Source organism: Hemitrygon akajei, chromosome 20 (genome assembly GCF_048418815.1).
Source record: "Hemitrygon akajei chromosome 20, sHemAka1.3, whole genome shotgun sequence".
Classification (NCBI taxonomy): domain Eukaryota; kingdom Metazoa; phylum Chordata; class Chondrichthyes; order Myliobatiformes; family Dasyatidae; genus Hemitrygon; species Hemitrygon akajei.
Window position 1 is genome coordinate 24,388,827 of NC_133143.1, and position 27,617 is coordinate 24,416,443.

Sequence of the window (27,617 nt, forward strand, 5' to 3'; positions counted from 1 at the left end):
CATAAGGAATCAGCATGATTTCTGATTTACCTCAAATTTACAACTAACATGAAATTTCATAGACCAATGAGTGGAATTTGGATGGAGGCTATAAAAAAGTAAAAGAAAAGATGGGGTTTGGTAAAATGCAGTAAGTATAGAATGAACCAAGTCCTCTGTGCAAAAGGTTTTGTTAAGGAGATTGACAATTTAACAAAGCCATCAGCTTTCCCAAGATTTAATGGTGCTCAGTTGTTATGACCCTGATGAGAAAAGGGAAGGACGGCTATATTCCAAACAAACACCTGCATATGCATTGTGTACAATAGTAGGGGTTACCATGGCAGCAAGACAGATAATGACAAGTGAAGGATCAGTAGAGATCAGCTGGGTTAAGTTGGCAAGGATAGCAAACAAATCTAGGGAGTAAATGTCATTTTTCTGCTCAAAATCTGCTCTTTGTATCCTTCAACAGCCTTCCTGTTCATGTTCTAGTTAATATACAGCCAACAGTAATGAGGTATTCAGGCATTGAAGTGAAAATGAGGATACATAGTTCATCATGAAATATACTTACTACTTTTGAAGATCAAATGCAAACCCACTGTGCATTCCTCTGATAAAGATAGGGCATAGGAAGGCCTTGATACTGCATTAATATTAGAAAACATTTTTTACAGCAGGAGCTAGTGATGAAGGACATGTCAGATAAAAGTTTATGTGCTAGGTAGTATATTTAAAAATAAAATAGGAAAAATATTTTAAGTTACTTACTGTAAAATAACAAACATTTGAAATCTCATAACACTTATTGAAAAAAGTAGTTCAATACACAACATATGTCGGTGATATTAAACCTGATTCTGAAAAGTATTAAATTTACGCAATTCTCCAGATATTATTCAATTGTCAAATCTGACCACAAAAGTTCAGTTGAAGGCTGTTTGGAATGCAAATAAAAATGTGTTTTTGAGTTATTTTCAAATTTTAAAAAATCATCTTGTGTCTTTGTATTTCAAATGAAGAATATAAAGTAAAGGATAAATGTCAAAATTATGACAGTGGTAGTAATATTTGAAGCTTTACACAAGTGAAGGACAGAAATTGTGTTTGTATTAGAAAGAATTATTGGCCTAGGTAAACAATGGTCTGAAACTTGTAGTCATTGGTGAAGCAATTTTCTGCTGCTGACTTCAATGAAAGCTTCCAACCTCTTTAGGAAGAGGTTCCCCTTTTATGACATGTGCTGCTGAAAGCCATCAGTTCAGGGGGAAACTGACTAATAGCAGTCATAAAGTTGACTGAGAAATCTATCACACTACAAAATACTAATGGGGTAACCAAACTAGGATGGAAAAGGCAAACTCGTTTACAACCTACTAAATATTTTAGAGAGTGGATATAAATAATGGAACCTTCATATTCAACATAAAAGTTGAAATGTCAGTACTAAACTTACTTTATATTTTTAATTTTAAAATCCATTTGATCAGAATTTTCTGTTTGCAACAAATTTAGCACACTCTCCACTCATCTGCTCACTAGTTCTCTGCAGTACTTAGCAGTACATTCCTCAATAAAACCAACTTCAACTCCGTCAGCGAGGTAATTTATGATTCAGATCTTCTCAATATAAATGCCATCATCTGGCAGGGCTGCACTGTCAGACATGATGAAAAATCTTGGACATTTTTTCAAACTGCACCCAGCTTAATGTTTTTAAAAACGCGTTTGTAAATATTCAAAAAATTATTAACAATTAATCAAACTATTTTAACTATTTAAAAATAGTAAAAATTCTTCATGTGTTGTAAAATTGAAAAACTTGAAAAATATCTTTTAAGTGACTTAGTTATTTCAAAAGATGTAATTGGTCCAAAGCACATCTTTCTTTTCCAAAAAAGCCAATCTTCTTCATCAAAGTTAACAGAGTGGATGATGGACTTGTGGAGGCAAGTGCTGAATATAGTCAAAAGAAAAACAATTATCACAGAGTTTGGGGTTGCTTTATTCAATTGAGAGTCCCAAACTTGTGACTCCTAGGATGGATAGTGTGTGAAAGCAGTTCTTAAAAATAGTCTTTTTGGCACGAAGTAAAGAAGTTGTGTTCTTAACCACTGCACCATTTTGAAGCATTGTTTACTCTTTCTTAGTAATTGATCTGAAGGATTTTTTTTATTTTTGAAAAAAGTGCCAATACTATTTTGCATGCAGGCTCTGATAACTGTCAGATGCATTTTGGCGATGGGCAATTTGCATTTGAATTAGAAGTATATTCTGACTATTCCAAAAGATTGCCTCCACTGTTTTAGGAGGCTACAGCTAAAAACTTTATCCAGCCCAACTTTTCTTAACCCAAAGCAATGACTGTCCCTTTCCCTGGACAGGTGTTTCCCGATCCACTGAATTCCTCCAGCAGCTCATTATTTTGCTCATTCACACCGTCTTGAAGAACACATGAGATAGCTTATTGAAAATACCACGGTAATGCCCAGCGTCTTGATCAGTCTATACCTAGGCAGGACCACAAAGCACATTTTACCACATTTTTAATCTATCAGTGCCCTAACCATTTTATTAAGAGTGGTGAAATGCGAGTTAATTTTTACAAAGGGATTTGGCTGAATCAGAACTGATTATCCAGAGATTTATTTTCAGTCTGTTTTCAGAACAAGTGCAGTCAAGGTTCTAAGCTCCGCTCATTCAGCAGAGCATTTTTGTATGGATGACAAGTGAATTTTTTATAATGCATCCTAGTCCTCATTATAGTTATTTGAATCCACCAGAACATTTCAACACTTAATGCTAGTTGTTTTCTTGGATCTAGTTTTCAGTAGTTCACTACTGAGGCCAAAGGCAAGGTTGTCTATTATCAGAAATGGGGGTGTAAAGATGACGCTGGTACCAAATTGTGAGCAGAAGTTGTGAAGTTCTGTTATAAAACTGTACACTTACAGAGAATAGCTCACTCGTGTTTATTACAACAGAAGTAACTATCCTGTTGTATTAAAACAAAACTTCTACAAAAGGTGGTGGATACGGCCCAGTCCATCACGGGACAAGGTCACCACACTATTGAGCACATCTATAAGGAGTGCTGCCACAAGCAAGCATTCTCCACCATCCAGGCCATGCTGCTGCCATTGGGAAGGAGGTAGAGGAGCCTTAGGTCCCATACCATCAGGTTCAGGAACTATTATTGCCCTTCAGCCAACACTGAACTGATCAGTGAACGCAATCTATGGACTCTACAACTCATGTTTTCGTTATTATGTATGTGCGCATTTATCTATCTGTCTACTAATGTATTTGTACAGTTTGTCTTATTTTGAACATTGGTTGCTTGTCATTATTTGTAGTTTTTCATTGATTTTTTGATATATTTATTTCTGAGTGCCTGCAGGTAAAGGAATCTCAGGGTAGTACTGTATATGGTAACATACTTTGATAATTAAACAATTCTCTGAGTCAGTTGAATAACTCTTCTCCAGGAATATTTTCAAGAGGCCTTTAATAAGATACATTGTTGAGGGGTTAAATCTGAAATGGTAACTATTTTCTTCTCTCCAGGAAATTCTGGTTGACTTGTTAAGTATTTATGGCTATGAAGCTGGGGAATGCAGATTTGTACTGAACTCGTAAGTTTAGGATCTGAAATAGTTGAAGTAATTTTGACATTTTCAGGGCTGACCAGCACAGCAAAATAATAAAAACCAACTTATGTTTCAGGTAGAATTAATTTTGCTTTAATTAAATAATACTTCTGTTGTACTAAATACATGAAGTAACAAGTAAATGCATTAGATAACTAGGTAGGAATTGGTCAAGAAATTGCTTGATAAAACCACAAAGCTATGAACACTCTACCAATTGACATTATGAAGTATTCACAGCATATGGTAAAAACTGAAAGGCAAATGTTCCTTTTTTTTATTTCCTTGTTGGCTGATTCTGTTCAAAAGTGACTGTTTGGCATTTTAATGGTTCAGTGCTTTCTATTCATGACGAGATTCAGACTCCAGTGGAGTTTTACTGAATAAAAATGCCTTTACTGCCATATCTCATCAATAATTCACTGGATCTCTGACTTAAAGCTTAATTTAACCTGCCTTTTTCATTTGCCCCTATTGTGATCTTCAAAAGAACATTTAAGAACACTATTATTTGCATTTCCTTTAAAATTTAATTTTCGTAGTTTCTTGGTGGTACTAGAGTATTGTTTTTTTAAAATAAATGTTTACTTATGTTTTCCATATGATAAACTGTAGCTGAGTTTCATTAATTTGCATTTTCATCCATTAAGTCCCAAAACACAAAAGAACTGGAGATTTTAATAAAGGCTGCCAAATATGTTTAACAAGCATAGTTCACCTTTGGCTCAAAGGTGTCTCTGTTTTGGTTAGATGAAATCAACTTAAAGGAAGAGGTTCAAATTATAATTAAATTGAACTAATATACTTTGCAACTCATTTAATAGGTTAATCGCTGTATAACATTTATGAGTAATGTACTTGAAGTTACCTATGATTTTCAGGATTTTGTTTTCAGAAAACGTTTTGCTTGCTTTGCACCTGACATTTTTAAGTACTTCAAAGGCTCATTCATTATCAAAGGATACAACTCTGAAATTCTCCTTCTCCAGACAGCCACAAAACCAAGAAAGAAAAGAACAGCAGCACAATCATCAACCCCCAAGCCCCTTTTCCCCACACACACAAAAGAATCAAGGTTTGGGTGAAAAATGCTGTAGACTGATAAAAAAAAAATCTAGAGACAGAGTCCATATCCAAACCTCAGAAAATCTGGGTAACATTCTCTTCTGGGCAGGCTCTCCCCTGTCCAGCAGCATAGTGATCCCACCAGCAATCAAAAGGCAGTCTCCTGTCTCCAGCAGAAGACAATCCCACAAGCCATCAAAATGCAGTCACCCCTCTCTGGTAGTAGAGTGATCCCACCTGCGATCAAAAGGCAGTTTCACCCTCTGGTATCAGAGCAATCAACAGAGTGATCAACGGGCAGATAGCCGGTGCTCACCTTCTGCATTTGCCTCAATGTTTGAATCTTCTTCGTCGCTTTATCAATTAAATGGAGTCAATCCATCCTGCTGCCTTCTTGTCACGAGGTTTGTCCCAGAATCCTCAGAGACGGCAGAGTGCTGAAACACCCGAACAATCTGTGAACTGTAAATCAGACTCCCAACAGTTCCAAAATCACGCTCAAGATGAAAAACAAATGGAAGAGACATAAATGAAGTGAAATATATGGTTTCATGGTCTATCCAGTAGATAGATGTTGATCGTGGGGTCGTTGTACTCGTGTGCCACCTTGACTGGAATCAGGACTGGAAAAATGAACAATTAAGATTCGTTTGATAGTTATCTGATGATATTATAGGATCTCTGAATTTTAGTGAAGTTAGTACAAATGTTCATACTTTGTAGAGTGAGTCTGAAAATGTATTTTGCAAAATGAAAAACAATGCTTTATTCATTGTTTCAATTCTAAGTGTCCTATTTAAGAACAAATGTCCTTGTTGTGTATTTAGTATTTAAGTAATATTTGAGTAATCTTTTTTGTGTGTATGTATTTATATAGGCTGATTAAGCATTCTTGTTTGTTTAAATAATTCACTACAGGTTATTTGTATAAATACGTGAATTGCGTACATCATCAAGTTACCACATGGTACGTGCACTCCTCACTTAGAGTAAACACAAAGTTAGACCCACATTCCAGGAATCCATGTTTTCTTTTGAATTAGTTTAATGTTTGAGGTTATAAAATGTAACATTGGCAATGAGGTATTTTTAAAACGAACCTGAGATTGCTGCTGACCCGTGCAAGCACGGTGAGCAACGGCGGAACAGCAGATGTGTTCACTGGAAGGGAAGACACAATTGAGTTTTTAATAAAGGACTGAAAATGGAACAATTCATGAGTTTGTAAAGAGTTGCCAGGTGGTAATAATCATAAAAATATTCAGAATTGGCTGGCTACATCGGAAGGATTGACATGTTTGATTACATAACGAATAAATGGCTCGTGTATACTGAGCTGATTCAAAAATATTTTGAAGCAAATGAAATAGTCAATGAGAAACAAGTAACACACACAAAATGCTGGAGGAACTCAACAAACCAGGCAGCATTTATGGAAAAGAGTAAGCAGTCGATGTTTCAGGTCGAGACCAGGTCTTGACCTGAAACGTTGACAGTTTACTCTTTTCCATAGATGCTGCCTGACCTGCTAAATTCCTCCAGCATTTTGTGTGTGTTGCTTGGATTTCCAGGATCTGCAGATTTTCTCCTGTTAATGAGAAACAATTATCAATTTTGCTGAGTTCATTGAGTTTAAAGGCATACAGTTTGCTTCAAAGTTTAACTGCTTCAACCAAACCAGCAGAAATGAGATTTGTTGATATTGTCAAGGTAATGCAGAAACATTTAGAATCAAAGCCATTGTTGATTGAAGAACACTTCAGGGTTCCTAGGTGAAATCAAAAAGAAATGGAGTCAATTTTCGCATATGTGGTGTTACGTACCCCGTAACTGGGTCACTTACCAGCAAAGATAGAGAGGTCCGTTGAAGTCTGATGGTACTATTTTTTAACAGTATTTATTGATAAAAAGACACAAGATAATATACTTATTCAATACTAACTCTAAAAGTGCGGGTATAATAATAATCAATAAGAAATAGCTCTATCGTTGTCTAGGGGATAATGTATTGTCCGATGGAAATATAAAAGTGTGTTTGGGTTTAAGAGAGACGGTTTTAAACTTGCCCAGGTCTTTTATGATGCCAGTCCTTTGAGTCGGGGGAGTTGATTTCCCCGTTGCTAGCTAAAAGCCGTTTTCCGTGGTTCCAGCCACCAGTCCCAAGCAACGGAACTGAACGCATGTGGCTTCCCGCTATTTTCTTCTGGTGCGTCTGAGGGGCTGTTCCTACAGACCCTCTTTTATCCTGACTCGCAGGGTTGTAGATGTCAATCAGGTTGGGGTGATGCAATCTCTTTCTCACCCAACCCACTTTTGCCTGAGGGCGTTCACGTAGCATAGCATCTCAATCCACAAATGTGTCTCCAAGAGACAATGGCCATGTCCCGTGGCTTTACATCGCCGGGGAACGAGGCAGTCTGCACGTCACTCTCTCATTTCCTGGGTCCCCTGACCCAACCCAATAGTGATCTTGCGATTCTCACAAAGGAGGGGGCTGCAGGCATAACAGTGGTTAAATTGAAGAGATTGCCTAAGCATTGTCAGTTCGGTAATGGGCTTAATGATGCAGTAAGAGATCATTTAGAAAGCATTCAAAAATGGCTTCTAACTGAAGCACAACTTACACTTAAGGGAGCAGTTGAAATTGTTGTTTCAATGGAAACTGCACACAGAAAAACAATTGAGTTGCAGTCAGGAAAGAAAGTGAGTGTGAACAAATTGTAATATCTAAACAGAAACCGCTCTGGCAGAACAAATTGTGTTACTGTTATGGCAGGGTTCGTATTCACCAAACAAATGCAGGTTTAAAGGTGAAACTTGCAGAAAATGCAACAAAGTAGGACACACACAAAGTGTGTGCTGTGCAGACAAAAACAAATGATCTGCACAAGGAAGAGAAAAAGCTAAAAAGACAAGTTGCAGTTTCAAAAAGAGCACTAATCTACATGTGGTTGATGAAAAATCTGTTAATGATGAGAGTGATACAGGACTGTGCAGCCTTGAGATTCAAAATTAACAATAGACAAGGAATATGGCTTACACTAGAAGTGAATGGCAAATTAATTAAAATGGAATTAGACACTGGTTCAGCTATTTCAATCATTCCACAAAATGTGTTTGAGAGGTATTTCAAAGATACTGAACTGAACCCTGTAGATATTCAACAAAGAGCTTTTACTGGAGAAAAGCTAATTCCTGTGGGAATGACATCCATAACAGTGAAATGCAATGACCAACAAGCCACATTGAGCTTGTATGTGGTAAAAACAGTAGGACCAGCATTGCGGTTGTGTGATCTGCTGAGATAACTACAACTTGATTGGAGATCCATCCACCAATTGCTTGCAACATTTCCTGCAATGAAGCCAATTGAAAGTGAATTAAGAAAGGTATTGGATGATGCCACTTCATAAAGTCTCAGAATCAATTCCTACAACCACCATGGAGGAACCTAAGATTGTTTTTCAGCCACAAGTCTCACCTGTCCATGCTGAACACCATGAACCATTGCCCAACAGGGGACAAGCAAGTGTTGGTGCCACCCTCTGTGTTTCTGGTTGGAAAGCATATTGGACCAAAGAAGCACCATACTGTTCAGAGAAATCATGAAAGTTATGAAAGCTGTGGTCGGACTGCAACTGTTTTTGTGGGCAACATTTCTGAGAAAGTTTCTTGATCAGGCAGTTAATCAACCTGAATTGTTAATCAGGCAGTTACATGTGAAATGTGACTTCGTTGTAAGCTGGGAGAGAGTTCAAGGAGCTTCATGAAAGTTGCAAGCATTCAGCTTTTGTGAGTGTAAAGAAGCAGAATTTATTCTGCATGCATTACGATTATTGAATGAACTACAGGTGAGAAACTAAAAGCTACTCGTAAAGGTAGACCAAAGCCCAGCTAGATGAAAGTAAGCCCAGAAAGCAAGGAGATAAGAAAACGAGGATTTGTCAGATGATGATGATGATGTGGATGAGGAAGCCAAGAGGAAAGATCAGATTAAAAAGGGAGGAATAACCATATTACAGCATGGAAACAGGCCATCTCGGCCCTTCTAGTCCGTGCTGAACGCTTACACTCACCTAGTCCCACCTACCTGCACTCAGCCCATAACCCTTCATTCCTTTCCTGTCCATATACCTATCCAATTTTACTTTAAATGACAATATCAAACCTGCCTCTACTACTTCTACTGGAATCTCGTTCCACACAGCCACCACACTCTGAGTAAAGAAGTTCCCCCTCATGTTACTCCTAAACTTTTACCCCCTAGCTCTCAACTCATGTCCTCTTGTTTGAATAGAAAGGTGATTAAGAGATTAAGTGAATTAAATGCACTTTTCCAAGATACGTATCCTAAAAAGAAGAAAAAGAGCTTGTGAGAGAAGGTAGGATTGAAGTAGATCCAGAAAGAGACACCAAGAAAAGGAGAAGAAAGGTGTCCAAAGCTATCAGAACCACTTCATGAAGTGTCAGAATCAATTCTTCCAAACACCATGGAGGAGGTCCCAGAACCTAAGATTGTTTCCCAGCCGCAAGTCTCACTTGTCAAGTAGAGTGATCCCCTTTGTCAGGAAAGGCGTTACCCATAAGAGTAAGAAATCCTTCACTTCCATTAAATCTTTAGACCTGAGTGGGGCAATTTTAAAACTGGGATGCTATGGATGTCTGTATATAGTAGTTGTATTATATAGCATATTGGGTGTATATTTGAGATGCATTCTCTCAAGTTGAAGCAGGAAAGATTGATATGTGTGAAACCACTTTTTACAGGGCGTCTCTGGAAATGTGGCTCATTTGCCCCTTGCTAGCAGCCACATGGCGAGAAACCCACCTTTCACAGGCGTCATACATCTAGAGTGATTACGATTTTGGTCCCATCAAATCCTTGAGGTTGGGAAGTCTTTCAGTTTGTGCAAATGCTGTGTGATTTACTGCCCCCCTGCAATCGCCTGTCAGGAAGATAAAACAGATTGTACACTGCATACAGTTACAAAGAAAGTATATTTCTGAATGTTAACTTAACCAAAGAGTTATTAAAGAAAAAAATGGAAGAGAAACAAAAAAGGCCCATTATAATTAAACAATCAAAAGTGCACGTAAGTTGGAGCTCATCTTGAACTTGTCTGTAATTCATGCGCTGGACCCTCAGTCTGCGTGAAAACACATACTGCCTTCTGAATGTCGCTCAAAATCCATCTCAAACAAATGGGCTCTCCCACAGGAGTATTGGTCCCTCCTCCTTGAAGTCTTTCATCTGCACAAAACACCTTGTGCAAAGGATCAACATCCTCAGCCATCTTCCCTCCTATCCCCTCCCAGCTCCTGCCAAAAAAAAGACATCGGCCCACACAAGTGTACTCACAAAAATTCCTCGCTCAGCATTCACTGGAACCTTCTCCCAATTCCACCATCCTGATAGGGTGATACCACATTCCTAAGTTGAACAATAAATCCCCTTATCTCGGCTCAACCCAAACAGGCTGAAAGCAGAACAGACTGCTCTTACGGAACTGCTGAAGTGAAATACACTCAGCATAGGAGCAAAAACTTAACCAGGGCTTACATGTGTTTAATGTTTAAGTAGTATCTGAGTAATCTTGTTAGGTTGATTATGCATTCTTGTTCTTTTAAATCATTACGGGTTATTTGTATAAATACGTGAATTCCATACGTTATCACCATCCTCAAGATACGTGCACACCTTGGTCAAGTTAACACAAAGTTAGACTCACATTCCCTGGCTCGTGTGTCTTCCTTTGAATTAGTTTATGTTTAAAGTTACAAAACATAACAGCCCTTCAATTCCAGAACCCTCAACAGCTGTGAGTGTAAAATAGCAAGACAAAGGGCAAGAGAGAATGAAGAATTTGCTAGGTTACTGCTGGAAGCGATTTACTCTAGGAGTATGGGAAGGGAACTTGAATTGCTGTTACACGGACTCATGCGGACCTAAATGACCTAATAGTCATCTTCATCCTGTGATATTTCAATGACCTATTCTGTGAAGAAATTACTCGTCAGCAAGCAAAGGTTCCATTGTACATGGAAACATCCGAGGAAAGAAATGACAAGGAAGATTTCAGTTGCAATGTGACTTCATTGAACCATCTGTCAGGTTAGGTCTGTAATATTATCTGTTGGCTCTAGCTGTGAGTAATAGGTTACAGATGCAGAGTGAATTGTTACTCTGCCTGTCTTTTTTTTCCTCAAATCATGGATTATTAAAGGTATTGAATTAGAATTTTATTTATCTAGTTATTGACATACTGTGCGGAGTCGGCCCTTCTTGGCCCTTCAAGCTGCACCACCCAGCAATCCCCCAAATTAATCCTAGCCGAATCACGAGGCAATTTACTGTGACCAATTAACCTACCAACTGATATGTCTTTGGAATGTAGAAGGAAACCAGAGCTCCCAGAGGAAACCCACACGGTCACAGGGAGAGTGTACAAATTCCTTACAGGCAGCGGCGGGAATTGAACACAAGCTGCTGGTACTGTAAAGTGTTATGCTAACTACTACATTACCATCCCACGTTGATGTGCATAAAAGATGTTTAAAACTTTTTCCAAGGTCTTGTGATATATATGATTACATGATATATATGTACAATGTCTGAAATACATCTTATGGAAATGTTTGTTTAATGATGAACTTCAATAAAAAATTACAAAAAAAACTTTTTCCAAGGTCTATTACAAGTTTTGTTTTTTATGTCCTGATTGATATGAACTGTTTATTAACTGCAGAAACCTTCACAAAGCGAATTTGAAACCAGTCTCGTAAAGAATTTGATGATAAAAACTTTTCACAGTGTAACCTTGTAGTGAATGAACTCTAGAGATCTGTAGGATTATAAGGCAATAAGAAGTGGGAGTAATTAGAGATGGCCTTCCACCACCACCGTAATTTGCTTTTCATTTATTCATTATTCTGTATCTGGCTATCACTGGCAAGGACACCATTCATTGTTTATCCCCCATTGTCCTTTGAGAAGGTGGGAAGGAGATGCTTTCTTGAATCACTGCAGTCATTTTAGTAAAGGTTCTTCCACAGTCCAGCTCTGTAGGCAGTTGCAGGACTTCGATCCAATGATGATGGACCAGTGATGGGTTTCCAAATCAGAAATCAAAAATAGTGTGTGACTTGGGAAGCCTGAAGGTGACCTGATTGTTTTTTTTTAAATGTAGAGCTGTTGAAAAAAGCTCAGCAAACTATAGGCCTGTGATTTTCTTGATTATTTTTGATGCTTATTACATGACAAACCTGATTTTGAAGAAACATGAAATGATGATCATAGAATCATATGAATTAGTAGGGGAATAAAGCCAAGTTCCATCCTAATGATCGTACAATGCAAGGAAAATAGATTAGTTGACTGAAAACAGTGCTAAAGCATTCAGTTTACATCAGGCCTAGTGTAAAGCAAGTAAAAAGTGCCAGTGGTGAATGGTATTGAAGCCCATCAGCCCAAGGTCACCTGCTCCTTTCAAGCATTGAATTAAAAATGTCTTCACAAAGTGTTTTGAGAACCTGACAGCCAATGGGGTACTTGCTGAAAATCAATTGAAGTTCAATTTTTCGAAGCCATTGTTATGTTTTTTTTCTGAATATTAATGAATTTATCAGATGATGTGAGGCTCAAAAGAACCAATTAAACCACCAGGCTTTTACTGTCTGTACTAGTACCTGGTGCTCAAGACCAAATAAGAATTTCGCTCCCACCTATTGCCCCTGAAACTTTAAAGTACATATTATTTCATGAAAAGGAAACTTCCTAAGAATATTTTTGGAACATAACTTATGAGTGGTTCCAGTTATTCCAGTGTTCATCATTTGATTTACAAGTGTTTTCCAAACAGTGGCAATCCTGTATTTACTGTTTCTGTTAAAGTACTGTATTGCTAATGCTTGATCTACCTTATGAACTTCTACTTGCTTCCCCAAGTCTTGCTGACTGCATAAAGCTCATTGTTTTTGTACTGCTTTCTTAGTTGTACACTGATTACAACGGTGTCTGCATGTTTTAATAGTTGTATATTGATCATGCTGTTTTTACAGCTATTTTTTTGTTTCACTTTTGACCCAGAGTTTCATGGTGAGTAACAGCCTAAGATCTCTATGTTCAAAACAATTGCTGTGAAACTCACAGTGAAGAAAACACAGGCAGTGATGAACACTGTTTTAAAAAAAGCCCAGAAGAGCAAAAACCCCTAAGGTTTGTCATCTGTGAATAACTACATGAGGAGAAGAATCTGCATGAACTAGTAGCAAGAGACCACAGTGAGAACAGTGTGTAAATTATTGTTAATGAGAAACCGTGGAGCAAGAATAATAAACAGAGTACTGATTTTAGAAACGTACTTGTAACCAACTTATCTGACTGGAAGAATGTGAAGTAAAATGTAGGAGATGCCAGCAACTTTCATGATGTGTAAAATTATATGGTATGAAATAGAAGTTTTTCAGAATTCTTTTGATACTTGGTTACATTTTAGAGGTAGTGTTTATTTTTGTTGTAGAATTCACTCTGCAAAATGTGGCTTTCAAGACAAACCTGAGGTTGGAGGAACAACACCTTATATTTTGTTTAGGTAGCCTCCAACCTGATGGCATGAACATCGATTTCTTGAACTTCTGGTAATGACCCCCATCCTGTCTGTAAATCGACTGTTTATTCTTTTCCATAGATGCTGCCTGGCCTGATGAGTTCCTCCAGCATTTTGTCTGTGTTGCTCAAATTTCCAGTATCTGCAGATTTTCTCTTGTTTGAGACTGGAGAACTTGTCTGGTGAGGCTTCATGGCTGGAACTGAGGAACAAGAAAGTTATGACCAAATTAATGGAGCTATATTATTGACCGCCCATCAGTCTGCGGGATTTAAGGAAAGAATTTGCCGAGGGATCGCAGACTGTTGCAAGAAACATAGGTTGTCATAGTAGGTGATTTTACCCTTCCACATATTGTTTGAAACTCTTATACTATAAAAGTATTAGATGGGATGGAGTTTGTCAAATGTGTTAAGAAAAGTTAGCTTAATCAGTACATTGCAGTCCCAATGAGGGAGTGTGAAATACTTGATTTGCTGTTCGGGAATGAGACAGGGCAGGTGAAGGAAGTTTGTGTAGAGGAACACTTTGCATCCAGTTAAAATAATGCCATTTGTTTCAAAGTAAATATGGTAAAGGATAGGTTTGGTATGCGCGTTGAGATTTTAAATTGGAGAAAGGCCAATTTTGATGATATCAGAATGTATCTGGCAAATGTGGATTGTGACAGGCTTTTTTCTGGCAAAGGTGTACTTGATAAGTGGGAGGCCTTCAAAAGTGAAATTTTGAGAGTACAAAGTTTGTATGTTCCTATCAGAGTGAAAGGTAAAGATAACAGGTTTAGGGAACTTAAGTTTTCAAGAGCTTTTCAGGCCCTGGTTAAGAAAATAAAAGGAGCTGCGTAGCAGGAAGATACAAGTGGGTACTTTGGAATATAAGAAATGCAAGAGAACACTTCAGAGTGAATGTAGGAGGGCTAAATGAAGACATAAGGTTGCCCAGACAAGGTGAAAAAGAATCCTAAGGGATTCTACAGATTTGTTAAGAGTAAAAAGATTGCAAGGGACAAAATTGGTCCTCTGGAAGATCAGAATGTAATCTATGCATGGAGCCAAAAGAGAATTGGGAGATCTTAAATGGATGTATTTGCATCAGTATTTACTTAGTAGATGGACGCAGAGTCTATAGAAGCAGCAGCAAGGTCATGGACATGATACCACTTACAGAGGAGGAGGTTTTTGCTGACTTGAAACGAATTAGGGTGGATAAATCCCCAGAGCCTGACAAGGTATTCCCTACTACCGGAGAGTGGTAGTAGATGGTTGCCTCTCTGACTGGAGGCCTGTGACTCATGGAGTGCTACAGGGATCGGTGCTGGGTCCGTTGTTGTTTGTCATGTATATCAGCGATCTTGTTGATAATTGTTAACTGGATCAGCAAATTTGTAGATGATACTGATATTGGGGGTGATGTGGACAGTGAGGAAGACTATCAAAGCTTACAGTGGGATCTGGACCAGCTGGAAAAATGGCTGAAAAATAGCAGAAGGAATTTAATGCAGACAAGTGTGAGGTGTTGCACTTCGGTAGGACCAACTAAGGTAGGTCTTACCCAGTGAATGGTAGGGCACTGAGGAGTGTGGCAAACAAAGGGATCGGGGATTACAGGTCCATAATTCATTGGAAGTGGCGGCATAGTTGGATAGGGTTGGTACATTGACTTTCCTAAATCAAAGTATTGAGTACAGCAGATCGGAATTTATGTTGAAAGTTGTATAAGACTTTGGTGAGGCCTAATTTGGAGTATTGTGTGCAGTTTTGGCCAACTGCCTACAGGAAAGACATAAATAAGGTTGATAGAGTACAGGAGAATTTTACAAGGATGCTGCCAGTACTGGAGGACCTGAATTATAAGGAAAGATTGAATAGGTTAGGACTTTATTCCTTGGAACATAGAAGATTGGGGGAGATTTGTAGATGCATACAAAATTATGAGGGGAATAGAAAGGCTAAATGCAAGCAGGCTTTTTCCACTGAGATTGTGTGTTAAGGGTAAAAGGTGAAAAAGTATAAAGGGATCATGAGGGGAAACTTCCTCACTCAGAGTGTTGTGAGAGTGTGGAACAAGCTGCCAGCATAAGTGGTGCGCCCGAGTTTGATCTCAAAGTTTAGGAGAAGTTTGGATAGGTACATGGATAGTAAGGGTTTGGTCCAGGTGCAGGATGATGGGAGTAGACAGTTTAAATGGTTTGGCACAGACTAGATGGGCCAAATGGCCTGTTTCCGTGCTGTACTTTTTCAGAAGAGATCTTGGGAAACTTTTTTCTGTATATAAGATATGAAAATCAAAATAACTGTAGCAATACACTAGATTTTAATTCTCTGCTTACATTTTTAGAGTCTGTTTCATTGCATCTCTTGATAACGTACTGTTTGTGTCTCTGAAATCATATCAGTACCAAGAGATCAACTCTCTTCCATTTGAATTGAGAAATATCAGAGGTTCCAGTCTGAGAAACGTTTTTATGCCTTCCTAATGCTTGTGGCCATAAATGTTAAGCTGGTATTCAGCTAACAATAAATTAAATTGCTGACTCGAGCAGTTTGGGAGAAGAGTACTGTAGATCAGATTTGAGTCTATAGCACTCTTGAGTGAGTTGCCACAGTTACAAATCATAATTACTGTGGCTAAATGCCAGTTAAGTAAGCAGAGCCAATGCTCTTCACAATGAGCAATATGTGGCAACAGTTCGTATGGGTTTGCTTCACTGGATGACACATGGCTCTTTCTTCAATCCCTACAAATCTCATTATAATCTACGTATTTGAGGACTGTTGTTCATAATGAAGAGCTTTAATGCAATTCCTGCAAGTGTTAAAATTGATTTAGAGAAATTTAATTTATTTTCATATTCCAGGCTTGTCTGCTTCCTTCATTATGGGCTTTCTGAGTTGCCTCGGGTTCAGAACTAGCTGTTTGGTAAATTGCTGATACACTTGCTATGTGTGTTCCAATGCAAGCTGTTAGAGTCATAAAATATGTTTGGTTACAAATGTTTTTGGTGCTTTGAAATCAGGTTTTAATTATTAAAAGCATACTGAAAGCGGAGTTGTTGATGTTGAGTGCCGTCGAGTTGTCAAATCGTGGCAAGACACGGAAGTAGATTGCTGGGCCTTTCTTTCGTGCAGATACTGCTACTGCCCAGATTGGGGCCTTGCTGGATTCGAACTCAGGGCCCTCGGCCTCAAAGTCCAGTCCTGATGCCGCTGCACCGCCAGCCGGAGAGAAGGGGATTATGAAACAAAAAAAGTTAAAAGCTGCTTAACAGGTCAGGCAGTATCTGTGGAAAAAAGAAACAGAACCAACATTTCAGGATGATGACCTACTGTCAAATTAGGAAAGGTTGGAGATAGATAAAGTTTTAGGATATAACCCTCCATCTTCCTCACCTTGCTCTATATGCCCATCATCTTTCCCAGCATGCACTTACTAACCCATATCTCACTCCTCTTCCTCTCTCCTTTATACAGACATTCCACTGTCAATGCTCTCAGTCAATTCCTCCATCAGTACTCAGTCCCCATGCAGAGCCTCAACCTGAAATGTTGACTATTCCTTTCCTTCCACAGATGCTGCCTGACTTGCTGTATTTCTCCAGCAGTTTCCAATTCATGTTTGGTGCTACTGAGAATACTATGGCAAAGTATATTTAAGAGTTCTATTGCATCTTTTTCACCAGAGGTGGAAGTTAATTTTGAGCTCTCTTCAAGCTGTGGAATATTATTTTAAATATTTGATGATACATTTGGAATGGCATTGTCAAAAGAAAAAAAATCCATAATGTATGCTGGATCTTTATCTCCAAAGTGCCAGATATCCACATTTCAAGGGTTTCATTCAAGATGAAACAGGCCTCTATCTTGTTTCTGCAAAGGTCACAACTGTCAATTTCTCCTTTCAATGGATTCTCTCAGCAACTTCTTTCATTTCTTGCCTTTGCTATTTTCCATGCACTGTTACTTGTCCTAAATAGTTCACTATTCCTGGTTGTTAACTGATGCTTTGCATGCTTCAGCTTCTGCCTGTCTGCTTTCCCCTTCTGGGTCCAGACTACAGCCTGAGCAGTTCCTGCAGATTTATTCTACTTGTTCTTGCTGTCAATCTCAATACAAAAGGAATGGAAGCCTAAAACCAGAGCAAAGTCGAGTCAAAGTTGATACAAGTCAACCTAAAGCAAATATTAAGTAAGCCGAAGAAGGAAAATGGAATAATTAGAGTAAATGGTGATAGTACAGATAACTCCTACGTCGTTGTTGGGGGGGAGGGTGGTGGCAGAATTGCAATCCCAGAAAATGATACAATGTTATCTGTTCTGCAAGGCTAGAAATCTTCATTTAAATGGCTTAAGACCATAAGACAGAGGAACAAAATTATGCTATTTGGCCCATCACGGCTACTCTGCCATTCTGTCATAAACTGATTTATTATCCTACTCAACTCTATTCTCCTGCCTTAGTAAGGGTGTAAAAGGTTATGGAAAAGGTGAGAGAATGGGGTTGAGAGGAAAAATAAATCAGTTATGACCAAATGACCTAATTCTGCTCCTTATGGTCTTATCAGATCACAGAAGTGGATTCTCCGGTATAATGGCAGCATTTCCCTTTGGAAACACTCCTCTAACCCAGCATAGTTTGACTCATCATCTCTTGAAGCAATTCTGAGAATAGACACAATTTTATTGAATTAACAAGCAAACTGTTCTCAGTCTTCTTCAGCTTAATTTCCCCCCTCACCAACACTGTTATCTGTAACTGGTCATAAAAATATACCCCTCATCAGCAAAATAAATTATCCTGAAATTCTCTTTATGTACTCTAGGTTGAAAATTTAGCACGGAGGAGACCAAATTGGCGGAATTCTTGCTCTCTGTGCTTTGCTCTGAGACTTTTTACTTTGCTCTCAAGGTCTTGATTGGAGTACATAAAAAGCTTCAAGGTGTGATTTTTAAAAAGCATATCAAGTTTTCAAATGATATTCTGTCAAGGTCCATGGTTGTTTCTTCCCAGAAATATGCATGGTATAAAACTACCAGATGTATAACATTAAATTATTTATTTTGTTAAGATTGCAGATTTAATTGTGTATACAACCATCAAGGTGCAATTCATTTTTAATTTACTTCAGTGATATTGAAGAGGGAAGAAGTACAGCAAACTTAAAGTAGGGTTCAGGAGTGAGAAGGAAAATGTCTTGTTAAAGTGTGGTCCTCTCCTGGGACCTGGGATAACTTGACAGCTCCTTTGTCAATTGGAGTTAGTCATTCCCTCAGCTTCTGAGAAATCATGGGGGCAGTGTGAAGGATTTTGAAATGATTGTAGCACTAAAGGCTTCATTGAAAATGTTTTATGAGGAAGACAAAGTATGTAAGGTGTAGCTTCTTGATGTACTTCATCAGTTTTGTCCTATTGTCTGTGCTGAATCTAACCTACCCTAGAGTTGTTATGGTAGTGGTGCAGCAGATTCTGATCGAATTCAAACTAATTGGCACAACTGTAATATAATTAAGAAAAATTCTTAAAGGCTTGTTTTGAGAATTAGTAGAAGAAATTTCTAATAATCCAGAAAATCTGCTGGTTCAACACCACCAAAAGTCATAAGGATCCTGGATCATTGGTGTTTTACTGTATACTCAGAGATGAATTGAATATTGTTAGTAGGGACATAAGTAGGGGAATATGGAGAAAAACCTCAAGGATTCTTAGATATATGATGTTGCTATTTGCAAGTCTTGCACCACATGCGTCTTTCACGAGTTCTGGATTTTCTGGGTTTTGGTTGGTTAGAGTCACCCTGGACCATAAAAGAGGCCTAGTTTCCTGGATTGTGTATTTGAGAAGATGATCATCTCTGTAGCTAAGCAGCATTAAGGTAAGTAAGTAAGGGGCCAACTGAAAGAGTAGGAAGAGGAAGAAAGTGCAGGAACTGGTTTTGACAATTAAGGACTGGTGAGGTAACACTGTCTTGAATGTGTCAGATTCACATTTATTATCATTATCTTATATGTCGTGAATTTTTTCGAAATTGTGCGGCAGCAGCACAGTGCAAAGACATACAATTACTATAAATTACTAAAAAATAGTCCAAAAGAGGTATCAAATGGAAGGACCAGAACACTGAATGTGAGTCTTCAGACTCTTGTGCATCCTCTGCAATGGTAGTAAAGAGAAGAGAGCATGTCCCAGATGGTTTGGCCCCTTCTTGTCTTAACAGTGGGTGAGGGTTGTGCCTATGATTAGAGCTGGCTGAGAGTACAACTCTCTGTGGTCTTATGATCCTCTGCATTGAAGCCTCCATACCAAGTTGTAATGCCACCAGTAACAGAATGCTCTCCGTAATATATCTATAGAAATTTGAAAGAGTCTTCAGTGACAGGCCAAATCTTCTCAAGATCCTAATGAAATAGAGCTGCTGTGTGCTTTATTCATGATGTTCATGGATCTAGGATGGATCCGCTGAGGTGAGGATGTTCAGGAACTTGAAGCTGCTGACTATTTCCACCAATGAGGACTGGATATGTTCTCTCAACTTCCCCTTCTTGAAGTCCACAATCAACTCCTTGATCTTGATGATGTTGAGTATGAGGTTATGATGCAACATCACTCAAACAGCTAATCTTTCTCACTCCTCACCGCTATCTGAGATTTTCTGAAGAGAGAGTAGAGCAATGGGCTAAGCATATGTGTTTGAGGTGAACCCCTGTTGATTGTCAACCAGAAGGAGATGTTACAACTAATTTGCACTGACTGTAGTCTCCTGATCTCCCAGAAAAAAAGTTGAGGAGCCATTTGCAGAGGGAAGTACAGAGGTTCAGGTTTTGAAGCTTGTTGACTAATACTAAGGGTATGATGGTATTCAATGTGAGTTGTATTTAATAAACAGCAGTCTAACATATGTTTTGCTGTTGTCTAGGTGCTCCAAAGCAGAGCAGAGAGCTAGTGAGATTACATCCACTGTAGACCTGCTGTGGTGGTAGGGAAATTATATTGGGTTTGGGTCCTTGTTCAGGCAGGAGTTAATTATAGCCATAACCAACCTTTCATGGCTCTTCATCACAGTAGATGTTAGTGTCACCAGGTGATTGTCGCTAAAGCAGCTTGATCTGCTTTTCTTGGGCAAGGGTATGGTTGTTTCTCTTTGGGAGTGGGCAGGAACCTCAGACAGCAGCAGTGAGAGGGTGAAGGTGCACTTGGAACATTTCAGGTAGTTGATCAGTACAGGTTTACATTACCCAGCCAGGTGCAATTTAGAGGCATGACTTCTTGTGAAGGTTTATCTTCTTGAAGCATGTTCTGACATCGGTCTCCGAGACAGAGGTCAGTGTCACCGAATGCTATTGGGATTCAGACAGATGTAGTGTTATTGTCCCATTCAAAGCGTGCATTAAAAACATTGGGCTCTTCGGGCAGCGGAGCATTACTTAATCCTTCATCACCTCCCTTGATCTTTTTTCGTCTTCCCCACCACTGGTGTTGCAATCTTCAGCCTCTGCCTATTTGCCAAAAATAGACATACAGGCAAGTGACTGGACTTGCCAAAGTGTGGGTTCAAGGTCACACAGTAGGTGTTTTTGATGACAGTGTAACTGTAATCGAATGTGTTGGTTTCTCTGGTTCTATAGGTGACATGTTGATGGTAGTTTGTCAGAGGCTTCCTCAAGCTAGCCCGGTTGAAGTCCCCCACCATCATCAGGCTGTTTTGTGACTGTTGATCATGGTGCTCAGGACCTACGGTGCCAACTTATAGTTTGCCAGGGGTAGAGTACAAAATGACGGTGAAGTCATCCCTCTGACTACCAGATGTTTCAGGTCGGGGGCAGAGTGGTGGAGAAGACTTGGACAGAACTATCATGTACGTGCTTCAGAAAATGTTGATGATGGAGCAAACTCTTCTGCCTCTGCCTTTATGTGGTGCTGTCGTCTGGTCCACATGGTGGATGGTGAAACCTTTAGGCTGGAGTGGTGGGGGCACGCCATGTCTCTGTAAAACAGAGTTTGCAAAAGGCTCTGATGCCCTTCTGGTACTGGAGTCTTGCTCTGAGTTCTTCAGTTTTAATTTTTGGAGACTACATTGGTAGGGAATGCGACCTTAGGACCCTTTGCTTCAGTTTTACCCGAAGCTCTCCCCAGACAGCCTCCGAGACAGAGATCACAGGGTCACCGGGTGCTGTGGGGATTCACACAGATGTAGTGTTATTGTCCCTTTCAAAGCATGCATAAAAAACATAGTGCTCATCAGGGAGACAGAACTCTTTAAAAGGCAGCAATTTAGATTGTGGCAAGTGCCAAGCTCAAGTAACAGAAATGGAGAAACAGGTAGATTAATGCACGTATACACCTTGTGGGAAAGGGAAGCTTCCAGGATGACCATGGGGACACAGTATATGATGAAACAAAATTCAGAATGTCTGATGTAGTTAGGTGAAAATGTTAACTGAGAACTGGAACATTCATCAATGTGAGTAAAGTTGGTTTAGATGGGACTTGAAAGGGGCAATAAACAAAGTAAGAATAGAGTGGCGGTTAGCACACATACCTTATATAGTAAACAAGAAGTACATAGAAAATGAAGGGGTGTCTAATTAAGGGAATAAGGAGTTGATCAATGCAGAGGGTCGGATAGCAAGATTAAAATATAAAATGTTTTTGTACCTGTCTTTGCCAAGGAGGAAGATGTTGTCACAATCTCCATAAGGGAATAGTAGAGACAAAGAGTAATATTAAAATTGGTAGGGAGGAGGAACTAGAACTGCTGGTAGTGCATAAAATAAAGAAGTTTTCTAGTCCAGAGGGAATGAACACTAGGTTGATAAGGGAAGTGAGGTGGGAATAGCAGAAGCACCTTCTGTAAATGCAGGGAAGATGTCAGAGAACTGCAAAAACACAAATATGATATCCCTTCTTCAAAAAGGAGATTTGCCCAATAACTACACTTAGTGTAGTTGTGTAGAAGCTTTTAATAACAATAATCAGGGAACAAAATTATAGTTACTTAAGGAAGTTGAGAGTTAATTAAGAAGAACCAACAGATGTGACAAAAAAGGCCGGTTTCAGTGTGGATACTTAGAAACCATTTGAAGAAGTCCAGCCTAAAAGCCTTTATAGCATAAATGATGCCCAAGGGATGAAAGGAGAAGACAACAAGAAGGAAAGTGATAGACTACAAGGGAACATAGACTTTTTGAATAGGCAGTTAATGAGGAGATGAAATTTCTTACATTTTAGCGGAATGAGGAAGAGGTAACGTTGGTTAAATGGCACAGTCCTGAAGTGTGTGTGTGAATGGGGACCTGGCATGTATTTATGTTTGGTCATTGAGAATGGCAAGATATGCTGCGATACGGTTAGTAAAACATATTAGATCTGTTCATAACTAGAGACATGGAGTGCAAAAGTAGAAAAATATGTTAAATGTTTAAATTTCTTTCTGGGCCTCAAATGAAACATTCCTTCCATTTCTGGGCACTAAGGTTTAGAAATTAATGTGAGGGTCCGGGGGGAGGGGGGAACAGAAAATTTTATTGGAATGATTCCAAGGGTAAGGTATTTCAGGTCTGTGGTTAGATTAAAGAAGACTGAGTGAATCTGCAGATGCTGGAAATAAATAAAAACACAAAATGCTGGCAGAACTCAGCAGGCCAGACAGCATCTATGGGAGGAGGTAGTGACGATGTTTCGGGCCGAAACCCTTCATCAGGAGTCATGATGAAGGGTTTCGGCCCGAAACGTCGTCACTACCTCCTCTCATTGATGCTATCTGGCCTGCTGAGTTCTGCCAGCAGTTTGTGTTTTTATTAAAGAAGACTGAGTTCATCTTTGGGGAGATTTTGTAGAAATGTACAAGATGATAAAGGGTTAAGTGTCACGGAGGTCACTGTCGGGACTGGACCCAGGTACGGAGGAATTGCAGACTCTTAACACGCTGGGTGCTGAAAACAACTCAGTCCAAGAGTGGAAGAATGGCAGAATCCCCATGAAGAGACAGAAACAAGAGATTAGACATAGGAATACCAACAGAGCCTTGGAGGCATGGCCGAGCGACACAACGAGACTAATCCTTCTCCATAAACACAAGGACTCTGAATCAGTGCTAAACAGGAGTCCCTTTAAATAATCATAGAGTACGGGAAATCTGTCCAGTCACAATTAAATAGAAAGCACCAGGGCTTAATGGCTATAACAATTAATAAATACAAATGTTGAAGAACCCTGGAAGCCCAACACTCTGTGGGAAGCTACAGAGGCCCATGGGGCTCATGATGGTTAAGATGTAGTATATCAAGAAGCACTTGAAGTGCAAAAAAGTTATAGACATCATGCATGTAAATGAGATTAATATAGATGAATGTAACAGTCAGTAATGGATATATTCTGTAGAACTATATACCTCAAGTAGTCATTTTCATTATGAGGTCATAATTGACCAAAAGGCAAATCTGGAATGTTGAATGGTGAAAACTCTTTGAAGAAAGAGCAGCGTTCTTGGTGTAGTCAGGGCTTTGGTTTCAGGGCAGATTGCAGTTTAGTGGTGGTGGGGAGTGTGTGTTGTATTTTATGACTGGAGTGGAATACAGAGGTGAGCTTAGGTGTCACGGTTGGGACGGGGAGTATACACTCACTGGTCACTTTAATAGGTACACTATACACCTCTTTATTGCAAATATCTAATCAACCAATCATGTGGCAGCAACTTAGTGCATAGAAGCATGCAGACATGGTCAAAAGGTTCAGTTGTTCAACCCAAGCATCAGAATGATGAAGAAATGTGATCTAAGTGACTTTGACTGTTGAATGATTGTTGGTGCCAGATGAGATGGTTTGCGTATCTCAGAAACTGCTGATCTCCAGGAATTTTCACACACAGCAGCCTCCAGAGTTTACACAAAGCATCCAATGAGCAGCAATTCTGTGAGCAAAGATGCTCTGTTAATAAGAGAGGTAAGAGGAGAATGGCTAGACTGGTTCAAGCTGACAGGAAGGTGACTAACACAAATAACCACATGTTACAGCAATGGTGTGCAGTAGAGCATCACTGAATGTACAACACGTCGAACCTTGAAATGAATCGCTACAGGAGCAGAATACTATGAATATGTACTCAGTGGCCACTTTATTAAAGCAAGATGCAAAGTGCTTTCTTTATCTTGCAGATATATACTTCCTCCGAAGTGATTAATGTGCAAAACCTTGATTACATTTCTTAGTTTGCTCTACCCACAGAAGGACAGAGCCTTGCGACACCAATCACCTGTGAAGACCAAGTATTGCATGACATTAGCAGGTGTGGTGTTGGCTACATGGCCTTCCCTCTGCACTGACGAGTTCACCAAAAGTCTAGCCTTCTAAATTCAGGCTGGAGTTTAGCTGGCTCCTTGTAACAGAGAACATCCAATGAGGTTGTCAGCTCATTAACTTCCTTTATTTTGTTTTAGTCCAGGATCAATTTGATCTCTGTGGTGGAATTTGGTGTATATGGTAGAACATATGCACTCTGGTAATAAGTTTTACTTTGAACTTGATATTGGTTTGAAATCTCTTGATACTTTTATCAAAAGTCATTAAATAAAAAGGGAGTAGATTGTTCTGTACCTGGCCTGCTGCCCGAAATCCCAACATAGTTGGCCATACCTTGTCCAGATGCAACTGCTGAACAAGCTAATCCTCCTGAAGGAGGTGCCACTGGCTCTAAATGGATTGAATGCTTTGGGTTGTGTATCCTGAAATCTTGCCTCGGCAATGTTAAATGTTTCTGATAGTCAGATATTTAAAAACTATTCAATAGATTTAAGTAATTAAAATATAAAACAAAATAGCTTTAATAATTAGTATTACAATAATAAATGATTAGAAGGTGTAACAGAGCACAGGAGATTAAACTTACAGAATTGTCAAATAGAGTTCAACACAGACAAGTATGAAGTTGCATATTTTAATAGGGGGAATAGAGAATTATTTATTGGAAGATATGGGTCTCGGTGGAATATTAAAACAACTGGATCACAGACAAGAAATACACTGAAAGTTGTGCCACAGGTTAGAAGGAGCATAAAAATAACAAACTAAAAGTTAGTCACCAGAAGGATAGAATTGAAAGTGAGGGAAGTTATACAAAGCCTGCATCTAAACACGTGTAGACTGTATAATGCATCGTAATGGCTGCCACAAAAAAGAATGTAGATGCACTGGAGTGACAAAATTAGTACTAGAAGTAAAAGGGTGTTCATATGAAGAAAGAATGAACTGGTTAAGTGGGGCCTCTTTTCTCTTGAGAAAAGTTTGCTGAGGGGAGACCTAATGGAGGTCTCTAAAATAATGAAACAATTTGATGAGAGTGGTACAGAGAAAATGTGTCCACTTGTGGAAAATTGCTTAAGTAGAAGTTTTAAGTATACAAGGAAATGCACAAGACGCCCTGATAAATGTCTGAAACGTCAGCTGTTTCTTTCCCAACATTGATGCTGCTCCATAGTCACTGTGTCTCCAGCATTTTGTTACTGAATAAAGTTAGTGGTTATTTTCAGTTACAATGTTAATATTCCTTTTAATACTTGGTCTTTGTTGTTTTTAGTCACCTCCCCACAGCATAATTTTTCCAGTTGTAATATCTGCAGGTGATGTTTTGTGAAAAGAAGACTTGTCATTTTTATGATCACCGGTTTATTCCTATGCATTTGTTTATAGGGTGATTGGGGCTGAGTAGTATTAAAACCCTTATTTTATCATTTCTGGTAAAGTGCTTCCATAATTATTTTGTTCTGTTTAGTGCAATGTGGTGGTTGTAGTTGTAATTGCTAGGTTAGGCAATTAATTCTCATGGAAGTTAGGTAACTCTTTTTGATAATGATTTACTGTTACAGCTGTTTCCTCTTCATTTAATTTAAAGCCGTATCACAACAGGGAAGCGTTCAATCCTCACCCAGGCTGTTTTAGGAATTGAGCATCTATTTCATTTCCCTTAAGAGTGTAGTTTCCATCCCTATTCTCAGTCCTCCTTGCAGAACACCAATAAACAGGGTAATTTTCCATCATGATCCCTCCCCACCCAAATGTGAAAGTTGGACACTGTTCAAATGGGAAAAAAACTTATTTTCCTAAAAAAAACTGGCCAGCAATATTAACCGTGGACAGTTAAAAGCTTAAATGTAATTGATATCTTATGATCTTTAGTTAGATTTTGTTAGATAATTATTAAAATAATTTATCCATACATGCATAGATTTGTTTATAATTATAGTAATGCTAATTTATGAACAATTTTCTTCCTAACTTGAGGGAGATTTTTCTAACAAATAAAATGACTGGACATATTTAACCTGTGGCACCTTAGTGATTTCAGTGTGTTCAGTCTTGCAAACTGGTTTATTCATGTGGTAATTCAATTATCTTTTCAAAGTTATCTCAGTAATATTTTATAATCATTTTTTTAAAAAACCTGTAACAAGTTCATTTGGTTAAAACATTGAATGACTTAGTAGTTACATGAAAATCATCATATACTTTTGTTGTCACATTATAGGAAGGATGAGAAAGCATCAGACAGGATCCAGCAAAGATGTATGAGGCTGGTTCTTCAGATAAGTGAACTACAGTTGCATGGGTAAATTAAAGAGAAAGAGATTGCTTTTAAGAAGAGGCTGAGGGAAGATTTGGTAGCAACATACACAAAGATGTGGGCTATAGATAGAGTAGATAGTGGGAGACCTCCCTTAGGAGGATGAAGGAAAAGAGGCACAGCAATAAAGCAAGCAGGAAGAAAATTAAAAGTAACATGAAGTAGTTTCTGGAATTCAGCATGCAGGTGCAGAAAGCAATTAAGGAGGCAAGGAGTATTTTGGCCTGTAATATTATAAGTTTTTAGTTGAATTTCTTGTCTTCCGAATGACTTATGAATTGGGACTGAGGCTTGGGCCTACTCCAGCTGCTCCGGGAGCAAATCTGGGAACTAAGTCTGGTTCGGAATGCTGTTGGCTTGCTTCTTTTATTTGCATGATTTGTATTTTTTTAAAATCTTTCTCTGTGCAGTGGTTTTGGTCTTTAAATTGGGTTATTCGGTTTTCTTGTTTTGTGGCTGCCTGACGGCAGACAAATCTCAAACTGTATAATTTACATATTCTTTGAAAATATTTGAAATATATATTTGAAATATACTTAATACTATACTTAAAATATACTTAATATAATTTCAAAATAAATATTTGAAATATACTTTGAATCTTAATGCAGGACATACCTGCCAACTTGATAGGCATCCTATCCGCAACCATTCACTACTCCACCTCCGGCACACACAGACAGCAGCAGCTGTTTGTACCATCCAC

At 38.7% G+C, this 27,617-nt stretch overlaps 1 protein-coding gene across 2 annotated transcripts in view; it reads left to right on the forward strand.

Moving 5' to 3' along the window:
- Positions 1-27,617, forward strand: part of cdkal1 (CDK5 regulatory subunit associated protein 1-like 1) — a 508,040-nt gene that overhangs the window by 208,028 nt on the left and 272,395 nt on the right. The window lies entirely within an intron of this gene.